Source organism: Cavia porcellus, unplaced genomic scaffold, assembly GCF_034190915.1.
Source record: "Cavia porcellus strain 051 isolate PalLab524CR breed Dunkin Hartley unplaced genomic scaffold, mCavPor4.1 scaffold_14, whole genome shotgun sequence".
Lineage (NCBI taxonomy): Eukaryota > Metazoa > Chordata > Mammalia > Rodentia > Caviidae > Cavia > Cavia porcellus.
In genome coordinates this window covers 59,178,065-59,192,112 of record NW_026947497.1, presented here as the reverse complement: position 1 = coordinate 59,192,112, position 14,048 = coordinate 59,178,065, and the positions used below count along the sequence as shown (strand labels likewise).

The window sequence follows — 14,048 nt, the reverse complement described above, 5'->3', positions numbered from 1 at the left end:
GCACCACTGCATATAAATGATCACTGCTGTCCACATCCCACATGGCAATTAGATAGCTTTATCTTAACATCGCTTCCAAAAACAATATGTTAGCATCCTGTTTATGGTATTGATAAGTAATCAGCAGCACATTTTCATAAATAGCTATAGATGGACGGGCTAAACAGTATCAGTAAAAGGCACTCTGTGAGCCTTTGTTGATTCTCTTCTGTTTTCAACTTTTTGAAATGTAAATATTTAATTTTACTTTTGAAGTTAACCTATCAAGTTATTTCTTACTCTCAAATATTAATATTTTAAAAAATTGTATGTAACTTGGAGATGATGGGATTTATCAATTTCCACTAAGAATGTTATTCAAAACCCTAGCTTGGTAGTCATATATTTTTTCTTTTTCTTTTTCTTTCTTTCTTTTTTATTTTTTTTTTTTTATTTTTATTTTTTTTGGTACCAGAGATTGAATTCACAACCTCGCACTTGCCAGGCAGGCACTTATGCCACTGAGCCAATAAAATCCCCAGCCAGTCATATTTTTTTGCTATTTTAACAAATAATGTAATTATTCTCTCCAGAAACTTGACTCGCTAAAGTAAAATAAATTAAATCTAAGATTTTTGATTCCTAAGATTTATTTTATGATTTGTGTCACTTTACTCTTTAGTATTTTTAATCCTTGGATCACTATTAAAAATATCAATTTTGGACTACAGATTTAGCTCAGTGGCATAAGTGCCTGCCTGGCAAGTGTGCAGTTGTGAGTTTGATTCCCAGTAAAAAAAAAATCACTAAAATTTTATTTTAATACTAATGTAAATGTTACCCCAGAAACAATGCATTGTTCTAAGAAATTGCTCTCATATTTGGAGGATAGAATGGCTAGAAATGTAGTTTTTATAACTGAAAGAACTTGATGCAAAACAATTTTAGGCATTTGCTTCATTTTGGTTTTCAGCAGAAGCATGATTTTAGGGTGTTGAGAATCGATCTATACCAATTAGATCATGAAAAAATCCTACGGTTCTTTTCTGTGACTATCAGATACCTGAAATGGATACAGGTGGATGAATTCTTTCTGAAAGTGTTGTCATCTAAAAATTCCCTTTTAGCAATACACTCATTCCTTATGCATCACTGACCACATACATTTAATAGTCTTGTTTGTCACATCCACAAGATATATATATGTTAAAGTATATGATGATTTTTTTATGAACTGCAAAAAATTTTGTCACAGCCTTGTAATAATGGTAGAGTTTTCAACAGTTTTCACATAGCAGATTGAATGGCTTTGAATTTGTCAGTAATCCAGGCAGGAGCACTGCCCACTTGGATTCTACTGGAAGAGTGGAAATGTGTTGGACTCTAAAAGCTGGCTGCACTTCATTTAGATTCCACTAAAAATGCTTTCTCAGATGCACCTGTGTAATTCTTATTCAAATCTGTGACACTTAGAGTCATCCATAAATTTAAAATAAAATACTCATGTAATTTTATAAACAAACTATGTACATATGAATAATTTGCAAGCATTTCTGAGGCGAAATGAATTACAAATATGGCAGCATATATATATATATATGTATATATATGTATATATATACATATATATATTCAATATAATTACAGTGGTATATTCTGCAGCAATAGAAATATCTATCTCAAAATTCAGGTACAATGCCAAGGAACATTGAAGAACCAAAATAATGTTCAAAAACAGAGCAAAGATTGAGGTCTTACTTTTCCTTATTTCAAACATACTTCAAGGTCTCAGTACCTGAAGAAGTACAGCACAAGAATAAAGGTACACGTACAAACTGGAGGGTTAGAGTGGGGCGGGGAGTGAAATTAAACCCTCACCTGCATGGGCTGAGACTCCCAGCAAGAGTGTAGAGACCATTCCATGCATAAAGAGCAGCCTTTTCTTCTGTGAGGAAGACTGGATGTTTAGATGCAAACACACTGAAGAAAGCAGTATTTGTGATAAACTGAGAATTGTGAGCCTTGGGGCACTCCTGGTGGAAATGGACTGCAGTGCAATGGAGCGATGTTTCCTTATGATGTCACCATAATCTAACAGTTCTCCTGGGAATACACACACACTAGGTTTAAGAGCAGGGACTCCAAGATGTGTCTGTCTACTTCATGTCCATTGCTCACAGCAGCCAAAAGGTGGACTCAACGTAGGGGTTCATCAGTGGATGAGCAAATAAACAATGTGTTGTGCTGTATGCTGTGTGTGTGTGTGTGTGTGTGTGTGTGTGTGTGTGTGTGTGCATATGTACACATGGGCATGTGTGTGTACACCCTGGACCATTGTCCTGTCTTAAACTTACTTTTGTTTGGTTGATACTGGGGATTTATCTCATGACTTCATGCTTACCAGGAAGGTGCTTATGCCACTGAGCTAAATCCCCAGCCCCTGTCTTGTCTTAGAAAAGTAAGACCATCTGGACCAAGGGCACCAAATAAGTGAACACTGAAGACTAAATCTAAAGGTAGGGTGGTTCTACTCACATGAAAAATGCTTAGATTTGAAACGTGGTTGAGAGCAGGGAGGGCTGGAGCTAGGGCTAGGCTGGGCTGAGGCTGGGGCGGTGTCAGAGCACGTCCACACACTGTCAGGAGGAGCTGTCGCGAAGAAGCTTAGGATCCCTGGATGGAAGGCATCAGTGCTTGACCACGATCCGAATGTATTCAATGCCCTGACACTGTGTGTCAATTTTATATCATGTACATTTATTCACAGTTTTAAAATATTAAGTAATTTGCAGATTAATTATCTTTGGATTACTTTCAATGCTGGAACTCTTCTGATTTAATTTTACCTTATTTATACCCTACATTTTTCTTTCTTTCTTTCTCATAACTTGATAACCTGGAAGACTAAAACGGCACACTTTCCACATAATCATTTCTGACTCTTCTTTCTTGGTCTTTGAGAAAAATCATTTCCAAGTCCATAATGAGCTATTATTTCACAATTATTGAGACAAACCACACATGATAAAAAGACTTACTAGGCTTTCGGTAGCCAGCACCATAAAATGATATGTTATTAGAATTATTTATAGTTTAATAGCTACTTATGAACAAAAGAACTATATAATGAACAGCCTCCTTTTTATGATATTAAGCAAAAGTGACACTCACAAGAAAATTAAGTGTTGACCAAAGAAAAGTGTCTTTTAAATTATAATCCATATATATATGTATATATATATATATATATATACTCATTCAGTGCTATAAGAGAAATCTGTAACGTAATTATTACCCATATAATGATCACTCACTTTCAAATATACAGTATTTACAAGCATTTAGAGAACAACTAAAGATTAGTTTCCTTGTTTTTATTCACAATTTCAATTTATATTATTAGTTACTCATCTTACTCAAAAATACTGAAAGTCAGCAGTATCTTAAACTTTTGCTTTGTAAATTACTTATAAAGGTTATATTTAAATGAACATATTAAAGATTTTTGTTTTCAAGTTATAAAGTATATAAAGTTCTAACTCAGAAAAAATTGAGGATCACCCTAAAAAGCACTCAATGAAGGGTCAGAATTACATGTTTTCAAACATAGAAAATGAAGGATTGTTGGCATTCCTCAACTTATAAATTATTTACATACACATGTAGAAGTGTACTTTAGAGTTAGGCTGTCTTTGACTGGTTACTCTGTCTGTTTTTGGTGCAATATATGAAATATATTAGTAATAATGTTTAAAGCCTTGTCATACTTGTAATCAGCTGATGAGAAATGGACCCTAAAAGACAGTGAATTAAAATTAGTTGATTTTTAAAGCAATGTTATTTTTGCAGAGGCAAATCACAACATCTTTTTAATGGTTATCTTTTTAAATTTTTGACTTAATTTTTAAAATTGTATTTATCCTTTATTCGTACATGTTTGCAATTTGTGCAGCTTATACGCATCTTGGGAATGGTAACACATGCATATTACAGGTTATTTTTTTAACTGCCTTTCTCTTCCTTTCCCTCCTGCGGTCCCTAACCATTTCCGAATCACCTTTGTCATACTCGTTGGTATTATCTGTCTAACGTTGTGTGTGGGGCGTAGTATTCACATTAATTAAGGGTTTCCTGCATGGCACGTCTTTACCCATCTCATTCCCCTTTGCCCCTCCTCACCCCTTGCCCTTGCTCCCTTGGGTTGCTTCCCTGTTGTAAGAGGCCCTTATCCATCCTGTATCATTTTCCTTGGTTTCACTTTGCCTCACTCAAATGAGAGACATCATACGATATGTAAGCTTGTGTGTGTGACTTCATAAGATACAGCAGCAAAAATTCACAAATGGGATTGTATCAGATTAAAAAGCTTCTGCACAGCAAAAGAAGCAATCTGCAGACCAAAAAGACAGCCTATGGATTGGGAAAACATCTTTGCCAGCTACTCCTCAGACAGCAGACTAGTATGTAGAATATACAGAGAACTTTAAAAAAATTAAAACATCCAAAATTAAAGACCCAGTCAAGAAATGGGCAAGAGAAATGAACCGACACTTCACAGAGGAAGATATAGAAATGGTAAGCACATACATAAAAAATATTCAGTTTCTCTGTACATTAAAGAAATGCAAATTAGAACGATGCCACACTTCCATCTTACTCTGGAAAGAAGAGACCAAACAAGAGCCCAAACAGTAACAAATGGCGGCTTGGCTGTGCTGGGAAAGGAGCCCTCCTTTACTGCTGATGGGAATGCAAACTGCTGCAGCCATCATGGAAGTCAGCATGGAGCTTTCTAAAGAGCTAATATTAGAAATTCTACAGGACCTATCCATCCTCTGCTAGATATCTTCCCCAAAAGCTCAACTCCTCACACTGCAGCTATACTGTGTACCAATGTTTATAACAGCACAGTTCGTTATAGTGAAATCCTGGCAAAAAGCTGTAAGCCATCTGCAGATGGTTGAATAACCAAATGTGGTACCTCTACATAATGAAATACTACTTGGCTGTAAAGAATGATGCATTTGAGACATTTGTAGGAAATGGATGCACCTGCAAACTATAATGGAACAGTCATTAGATGTGAAAGCTGTCTCCTACTTAGTGTGAGCATTCCTGCCGTCCAAGCTGCCCTGTTTTCTCAGATGCCTCTCTGTTGTCCATAGGCTTGCTCGGATCTCTCAGGCTGAGACCACAGGGTTGACTCCAGGTCTTTATTTGCCTTTCCTCTCCTTCCGTTTGCTTTTCATAAAGCTGACACAGCTGTCGTGTAAGAATGTCAGATGTTAAAACACTACTGGCTTTACTAAAGGGATTGGTAACTTCAAACAGAAAAGGCAGGACATGACCTTGAAATCTGATACCATTTCCTGTAAGCCAAACCTGAATGAAATGCACACTTAACAGATTCCTTTGGTCTCTCCTTGGGTTAACCTCCTCTACTTCTGCAAGTTTTTATTGATGTTTCAGTAGGAAATTTCCTCCTTCTGAGATGATTTATCTTCATTCCCCTTTTGGCAATCTGAATTTCAACGGGCCGTCCAGGGTGACTACATACGTGGCAAGAGCAGGTCCCCTGGAACATTGTTCAACTTGAAGCGCAGAGAGGCATTCTTCTTTAAATTGTCCAGAAGGAGCGGTTTGATCCAGCACAGGAGCAGCCACATGCCTGCACGTTACTGGTGCCACCTGTGCAGGCATCTCATCTCCACATCAGGGTCCAGTGCAGCCTGCGGGCTGCAGAGCGGCTGCCTTGAGTCACCTCCAATGCGCTGGACAAAGTGGCCATGACCTCTGCCTACTTCTCCAGCCTTCTCACTCTTCCGTCTCTCCAGAGAGTGAAAAGGGCTCTGAGGGTGAGTCCTCCTCACTCACACACCAGGGAAACTTCCAGTTTAGATTGTATGATCCTGGTTTCTCTGTATTTATCTTCTGGAGGACAATGTGAGGTCACTTTTGCAGTTAAATTTGATTTTCCCATATGGAATTATTATCTGCAAAAGTTAGAAAGGGAACAAGTTTATGTTTTACTTATTTCAAAATATATTCTGTGGTGTTAAGATTGCTTCTTAAGTGGTAGATTCACTCCATTAAGTATATCACTGCTTTGGGAGATTTGTTTCATGTACATAGTGATTTTATGCAGTTGTGCTGCTATATTAATGCATTTCTGATGCTAGAAACTCAATACCATATATCTGGTAACTTTATACAGAAAACAATTTTTTTTTCCTTTCTGTACTGAGAATCGACCTCATGACCTTGCGCTTCCCAGGCAGGCACTGTATTTATCATAGTTCTGGGGATCCAAGGGCAAGGAAGCAGTTCAGGTGATGGCATTCTTGTCAGAGCTTGGTGTGGTACAGAAGATAGTGTGGCAAGGAACAGGGAGCGAGTTTGTGTCTCCTCTGGTCTCTGACTCTCTTCCAGTAAGGCCACTGAAAGATGACCTTCTGAGACTCCCTCTAACCCTAGTCATCCCCAAAGGCCCCACTCCGGACCCCATGATTAGACTTCTGCACTGTGAACAACCCACGGTGAGGACTACATTTCAACCCATAATACCTGGGGCACATGCACAAGCATACTCAAAGCACAGCAACTGCTTCTTTTTAATACTGCATGATTCATTAATATAAAATGGTCGGTGCCCAGTAAAGCAGCTGCTGAAGAGTCTACAGCACTAAATTCACATTTTGGCAGTCTTGAGCAATAGCATGCCATAATCCAATGTATTATTGCGTAGTTACTGTGACTTGATTGTCTTCTGAGCCTTCCAATGTTTTACGTTCCACAGAGTCCTAGACACTCCACTATTAAACGTGTGGAGAGAAACCTACTTTCATAAATCTACAGTTGTGATATCTGTGATTTGTGGCCATGGATATAAAGTCTCACAGAAGGGCACTTCTGTCAGGTCACTATTTGCAGAGGTGTTGAGACCCGAGAGGGATGTTGTTTTTCTCTTCTTTACTTTTTATAGTGTCTTTCTGTTCTTCCCTTTCTTTTCACATTTTCATCCTCTTGTTTCTTTCTTGATTTTTCTGTCCTTTCTTCTACAAAGTTAAGTCTGGAATGCTGTATTTATTCTACTGCAAAGTGGAAGAATTTTAAAATAAAAAAAAATAGGTGCTGTGGCATGAAATATTTATAAATTAACATTTGATATATATTCAATATAAATTTTAATTTCACCATGAAACATACTGGAGAGTCTGTACATTTGGTTGAATGCAGTCATACACAATATATCATGAACAAATAGCTTTAAAATATTTTTCTATTTTTGCTCAGAGCATGTATTAACAATCACAGTCTTGCCAATGATTAATTTTGAATAAAATATTAAATTTACAAAGTAAAATAGAAAATAAATTTTATTTTAAAAATATATGACATTACCTGGTCCAAATAGATCTCTTCATAGAAGAAGCCAGTATAATCAATGACAGAATAATTGCCTGATTTTTAAAATTCATCCTTAACTTCTGCTATGATTCAGACACATTTCCCAAGGTCCCACATACTGGAGGCCGTGTCCAGAGTGGCTGTGCTGGATGGTGCTAAAATCTTCCCAGGGAGAGCCCACTTGGCCATCTTGGACCCCAGCGGTGTGGCCAGAAAGTGAGTTCCACTCCCTTCTCTTCCTCTGACCCTCTTCTCACAGAGACCATCCCTGAGCTAAAGCAGCCTGTTCCTTCCTGTGCTCCCACCATCACATGCTGAGTTTTCCATGGGACTGAAGCACTAAGCCACTGAAACTGAGCCAAAGTAATTCCTTCTTTTTTAAAGGTGATCATCCCATATGTTTTGTTATAGTAACAGACAGCTAACACAACTCTACTTGTCTATATCTAATTTGCAAAATTCTCTGTAAAAGAAAAAAATACATTTCATTACAAAATCCAAGGGGATTTAGCTATGTATTAGGAAATAATCACATTGATTTATGGTATGGATGGCTAAACTATTTGTATTTTCAGTAAGATACATTTCAAGAAGTTCACTATTACACATTCTTAGGGTATGAAGCTAATCAGAAAGCATAAAATTTGAGCCAAAAATCATTTACTCTACACCTATATTTAAACAATAAAGAAACTAAGATCTAGAAGTAAGAGAGAAGTTGTCCTAGAATTCAGAGGTTATTAGTGTCTCCACTGAGAAGCCCAGCTGCTGAACTCTATATTTTGGTTCTACTTTGATTTTAAAATATTGCTTCCAAGTAATTTACTTTTTACTGGTCTCTATTGCCAAAAACAAAAGCTAAAACTTCTTTGTAAAAGTTTTATTTTCATTCTAAAGGGAAATTTAAGTATTTTACCTTGTGTAATTAACATCTAAATATTACTTCTTTGGTTGAATAATTAGTACTTATATTTATAAAAAAATCATTTGGGTCAGTGATCAAGGGCCATATATTTAAACGAAAATTTCTCACCTGTTAAAATGCACTTGCAATAGAATTAAGAAATTATCAAAGATGTCTTTATATGTTGCCACTGCATGTACAGTGTGACATGGAGCAAAACTGAAAACATGTTAGAAGCATTACTCGTGACTGTTAAAGGAAATGAAGTCCTGTAACCCCAGTTACTCAGGAATGGAGACAGAATTGAAAATTTGAAGCCATCAGAAGCAATTTAGTGAGATCCTGCTCAGAAAAATGATTCATGTTTCATTAGTTAGCTTTCAAAATGCATGGGCAAAATACTCTTAAAGAACTAAAGGTTTATCTTGGGTGACTTTGGGGTCTCACTTTGTGTTTGACTGGCTCCTTCACTGCAGGAGGTGATGAGACAGGAACCCTCAGTGGAGGAATGCTGCTCCCCTCATGGCAACCAGGAAGCAGGAAGTGGAAGAGTTCTGGAACATCCTGCTTCTAGTTTTACTCCTTTATTTCTCCAGGCTGTTTGATGATGCTGCCCACATTCAAGATGGCCCCGTCAGTTTGCTTACACACATGCAAATCAGCTCCAGAAAGAGCCTGCAGTCCCCTCCCCACAGTCTCAGACGCAGGCAGTGTGTTTTTCTGATGCTTTAAATGGAGTCTCTCAATTCAGTTTAATTTAATCTAGATTAGCCACTCACACTTAGCATAAAGAGAAGAGAGAAAGAAATTCTGTGTATTCAGTCTGCATTTTGGAGTGACTTTTAGGCAGTTACTTTACAAAGTGGTAATCACAATCAGTCTAATTTCTAAATGCACTATTTAAAGTAGATGATACCTAAAAATTTCCCACATTTCTAAAATAAAAGTTATGTTTATCTTGGTAGTAAATATACCACAATTGGAACAATACAGAATAGATTAGCATGACCTTTATGACACGCAAATTTGTGAAGCATTCAGTATTCTACAAAGTTTCAGAAGTAGGATACAGAATTTATGCAGATGACCACTTACTCAAGAGATGCCTTCATAGCAAACAGAGATCATGTGGAAATGGATCCAGTAGCTACTAGGTAATACAAATAAAACTAACCCAAGATAAAATGGAGTTAGAGAAAAATGAGAAGATACCAGAAATGGCATAAAGAATTCATTTATAGAAATACTAGCAATCAAATTTCTAAGTGCAGGGACAGAATTCAACACAGAGTTAAACAAGCCATGGAGACACCTCCCTCCATAACAATTTCCAGAAATGAACCTCTCCACAATACATAGTAGTCAAAATCCCAGAAGTACCACAGAAGAATATAGTTCTAAAGTCTCTTAGAGAAAACTAACAAATCAATTATAAAAGTAAAACCCATTAAAATTATAGCATGGTCCTACTACAAACCTTAAAGGCCAGAAGGACTTGGAATGAATTTTTCAAGTTTGGAAAGGAAACAACTTCCAGCTCATACTATCCTGTGAAACAATTTTCCAGAACTGATGCAGTAAAAAGATATTTCCATGACAAAGAGCACACTAACAAATTCATGAATGCCAAACAAGCTCTCTAAACATTTCTGAAGGATATACTACAACGAGATAAAGAAATTAATGATACCAAAAGTTCTATGCACTAAATAATTCAAATAGGGTGCACAGTTAAGAAAAAGGGGAAAACAATTAGCAACAACAACAAAAAACCTCACTGAAAAGAATCAACTGGTAACTTAGTAATAGCTCTCAATATACCTGGTCTCAACTGCCCCACAAAAATACACAGATCGATATATCTGAATAAAAAGAAAAACAAAACCCAGTTGTATGCTGCATACAAGAAACCCATTTATTTGTAAAGAAATAAATTCATAGACTAAAATTGAAGGATAGAAAAATAATATTCCATGCAGTGAGAGCCTGAAAGCAAGTTAGAGTAGCTATCCTATTTTCAGACAAAGTGAACTTCAAGCCAAAGTGATCAAAAAGGCAAAAGGCCACTACATACTTGTTAAGAGAGAACTTCACCAAGACGATACAACAATTGTAGAAATATATTCATAAAATACTGATACACTCAGCCTCATGAAGCAAACAGTACTGGTCATAAAAGATCAGAAACATCAATTCAAATATGGTGGGTGACCTCAATACCTCACTAGACCAACTAGAGAGAAATTCAAGAAAGAAATAGCAGAATTGAACCACACTTTCAAATAAACAGTCATAATAACTGTCTACAAAGTGTCCCACTAAACCTAGCAGAATACTTCTCAGCAGCACATGGAACTTTTCCAAATTTGACCACACATGACGCATTAAAAAAGAATGAGTTAGGATGAAACAGGGAAATTATCCCATACATATTGTCACATCCTAGTGCAGTAAAAGTAGAAATGAATGTCAAAGGAAGGCAGAGAAGTTATACAAACACGAGAATATTAAACAATATACCACTGAATAATCAGTAGGTCACAGAATAAATTCAGGAAGAAATTCAACTGTTCCTACAATCAAATATTAACTCTAGTACAACATGCCAGTACTTGTAAAATACAGTGAAAATAGTCCTCAGAGGAAATTTTATAGCTTTAGCTTTCCACACTAGAAAAACAGAATGAGCCCAAATTATCAAATAAACTAATTATCCATTGCAACATCACAGAAAAACAAGAGAGATCCAGATCCAGAACCAGTAGAAAGTAAAAATCAGAGTAAAAATTAATGGACTTGAGACTAAAAGTATGTAAAGACAGTATATCAAAGAGCTGTTCTTCAAAAGGATAGACAAACTAGACAACACTTTACCAAAAAGGCCAGAAGACAGAAGAAAGGAAACATATAAGAAATTGCTCAACACCCTTGAGAATTAGGGAATTGGAAATTTAAATCAATGAGCAAGCACTACACTAGCACTGGAATGGCTGTGCCACAAGAGGGCGAAGTTGCAGGGCCACTGCAGTTTGTACCCCGTGCAGGGCGAGAGAAACAGAAACCCCACTTTGGAAAACAGGGAATTTACCCAGGGGAAAACACAACTGCCACAAGACAAGATCTACTGCCTACTGTTTCCTCAGGAAAAATAAATACCAGCAAATATAGGTACAGGCCACGTATCTATGTAAGCGGTCTTATCTGTTAAACTCAAAGCAAATGTTCATATAATGGAATGTCGTTAAGCAAAAAAATAAAATAAAGTAAAAAGAGGACTGGCTATTGATGGACTCAACAAAATTGATTAATCATGATGATTAAACAGTTTAAAGGATTCCAGAAAAAATACTGCATACTAAATTTATTTATTAAAAATTCCAGAATATGCAAATGAATCTATAATTGTGTGTGTGTGTGTGTGTGTGTGTGTGTGTGTGTGTGTGTGTGTGTATAGAGAGAGACAGACAGACAGACAGACGTATTCTAAGGAGGGTTTCAGTTTGGAGATGAAAGGAAAGGATTATAAATGGGTACAAATAACTTTTGGCATAGGAAACATGTTCATCATCTTGAATGTAGTGATGTTTTATGGTTCTGTTACGCATGAAAACTCAAGTGCTTACACGCATGTTGTTTAGTCTACATTAACTGTACTTCAATTAAGGCATGAACACAGATATTTTGAAGTATGGTGCTCATTTATCTGAGCTATCCCATGCTGTCCTTGTCTCAAGGTGAAGCCAACATGGTCACCTCCATGGAAAGATAGATGATCGTGGATTTTCAGAGCTCCCTCAAGGAGCACAGTGCTACAGTGGTGTAGCTCACTCCACCCTATACTTCTACAGCAGAGGGTGTCTGGCTCTGCATAAAATCCTCATGAGACCCTTGCTGAGTGGGCTGCTGGCAGGGCAGTCTAGTTGGAAGAAATAGGTTATTGGGGTGTGTCTTGTAGCATTGATCTCTCTCACCCCTCTCTCTCCCACTTTCATCTCTTCCTGTATTTCCATCTCACTGTGTTTCCTGGATCCTCTGAAAGGAGCATCTTTCCTTGGCCACATCCTTCTGGGATGATGTCTCTGCTTCACCCCAGGCTAAAAGCAGTGAAGTCAGGGTACCATGGACTGAAACCTCAAAAGCCTTGAGATAAAATAAACCTCCCTTTCCTTTGTTATTTATCTCTGGTATTTGATCACAATAGAAAAGGTTAGCTCACCTAATAATCAAAGTTCCAAAATAATAGACACTTTCTAATTCTAAAAGAAATATTAGTTTGACACAGAGCCCTTCTGTCAGATGATTCAGTATCTGCAAAAAAGAAACACAATGAGAAATGGAAGACATAAAACACAGTAACATGGACATGAATAAGGTTGACATAAATAACACAAGCATGCTTCTTAAAAAGATGAATACACAGTGCCATACACAGTTCTATTAAATGATCATTAAAACACTGGAGACTGAATTCATTCTTAAGATCTCATTAAAAACGAATACCTGCATGACACAATTGCTACAGCTTTCTGTCTGCACAAAGGTGGAAGTGAAGAGCAGCATGTCCTGACATGCAGAACTCCTCTGAGTGCTTCCCAGGCTAACATCCCTACTGCTCCACACAGCACTGAAACACCCAACCTGCCTCTGTGTCATTGGCAACTGCCTGTACCCAGAATTCCTAGGAATGCCATTTTAACCATGAACAACACTTAACCACGACCACCTCCATCAAAAATGCTAGTGAAGTAAGTAGTGAACAAAAGAATAAGGTTTCCTTTGTGTTTATTTTAAAGCAAAGGAAAAGCAATGCACTATCTTCCATATTTTCGGTTGATTTCCATGTTGCAGAATTTCTTTGCCTGAAACAGTTAGTTTTCTTCTTCTTTCCAAATCTTTATATCATTGAAAATAATTTTAAAAACAGACAGAAATCATACATTTCTTCACCAAATATGATGAAGTAGTAATTGCATCTTTTCTTTTTGAAGACTGCTGGGCTAGAAAGATCAAGAGTAAGGGCAGAGCTATTCAGAAGTGTGTGTTTAAATCCATGAAGCCTAAAAATCTGACATGCTCAGCATCATAAAGTATCACCAACTTCCCAAACCTCTTGGGCCCACGTACTTCTAAACCCCCACTCCTGAAGTATTTGATGGAAAAGAAGACTAAACATTACGAGAGTTAGTGGGGGAGAGCGTTATTAAAACCAGAGCAGATGAGTACTAAAGCCAAGTACTTTTTTTTTTTTTTTTGTCTTTTTCTTTTTTATCGGTACCGGGGATCGAACTCACAACTGACTGCCTGCTTTACAAACCAGGCGCTTATGCCGCTGAGCTAAATCCCTAGCCCCAAGCCAAGTATTAAACTTCTTTAAAACTAAATTTTACAAAGTCAGTTTCGGTGTCTGGCTGCAGTCCCTCACAGACTGTCTGGCCATGCTAGCAGCAGGGCTCAGCTTCACTTATTTAAACAAAAAAGAGACAGTGCAAATGGAAGGCATGTGCCCACCCCTGAGCTCAGAGTAGGGCTGCAGACCAGGCCTGGTGGATCCTCCTGTGCTGGTTCCATGGTGACACTCCAGAGGTGGCCAGGGCTTGTGCTGGTCACATGGTGGATTCCAGGACGTTTTGGGGACCCCCAGATCGGTGAGCTGAAAGCTGCTGGAGGCAACAGAGAAGGAGGAGCAGGAGGACCATTGCTAGCTGCAGGTAGCGACCTCTGATTGTCACACTGACACAGGAGACTCCCTATGTGCAGT

At 37.5% G+C, this 14,048-nt stretch overlaps 1 protein-coding gene and 1 pseudogene across 5 annotated transcripts in view; both read left to right on the top strand.

The window, feature by feature from the left end:
• Fstl5 (follistatin like 5) overlaps window positions 1–14,048 on the top strand; it is a 598,962-nt gene that overhangs the window by 328,599 nt on the left and 256,315 nt on the right. The window lies entirely within an intron of this gene.
• On the top strand, window positions 9,243–9,338 carry LOC111753658 (U6 spliceosomal RNA; annotated as a pseudogene).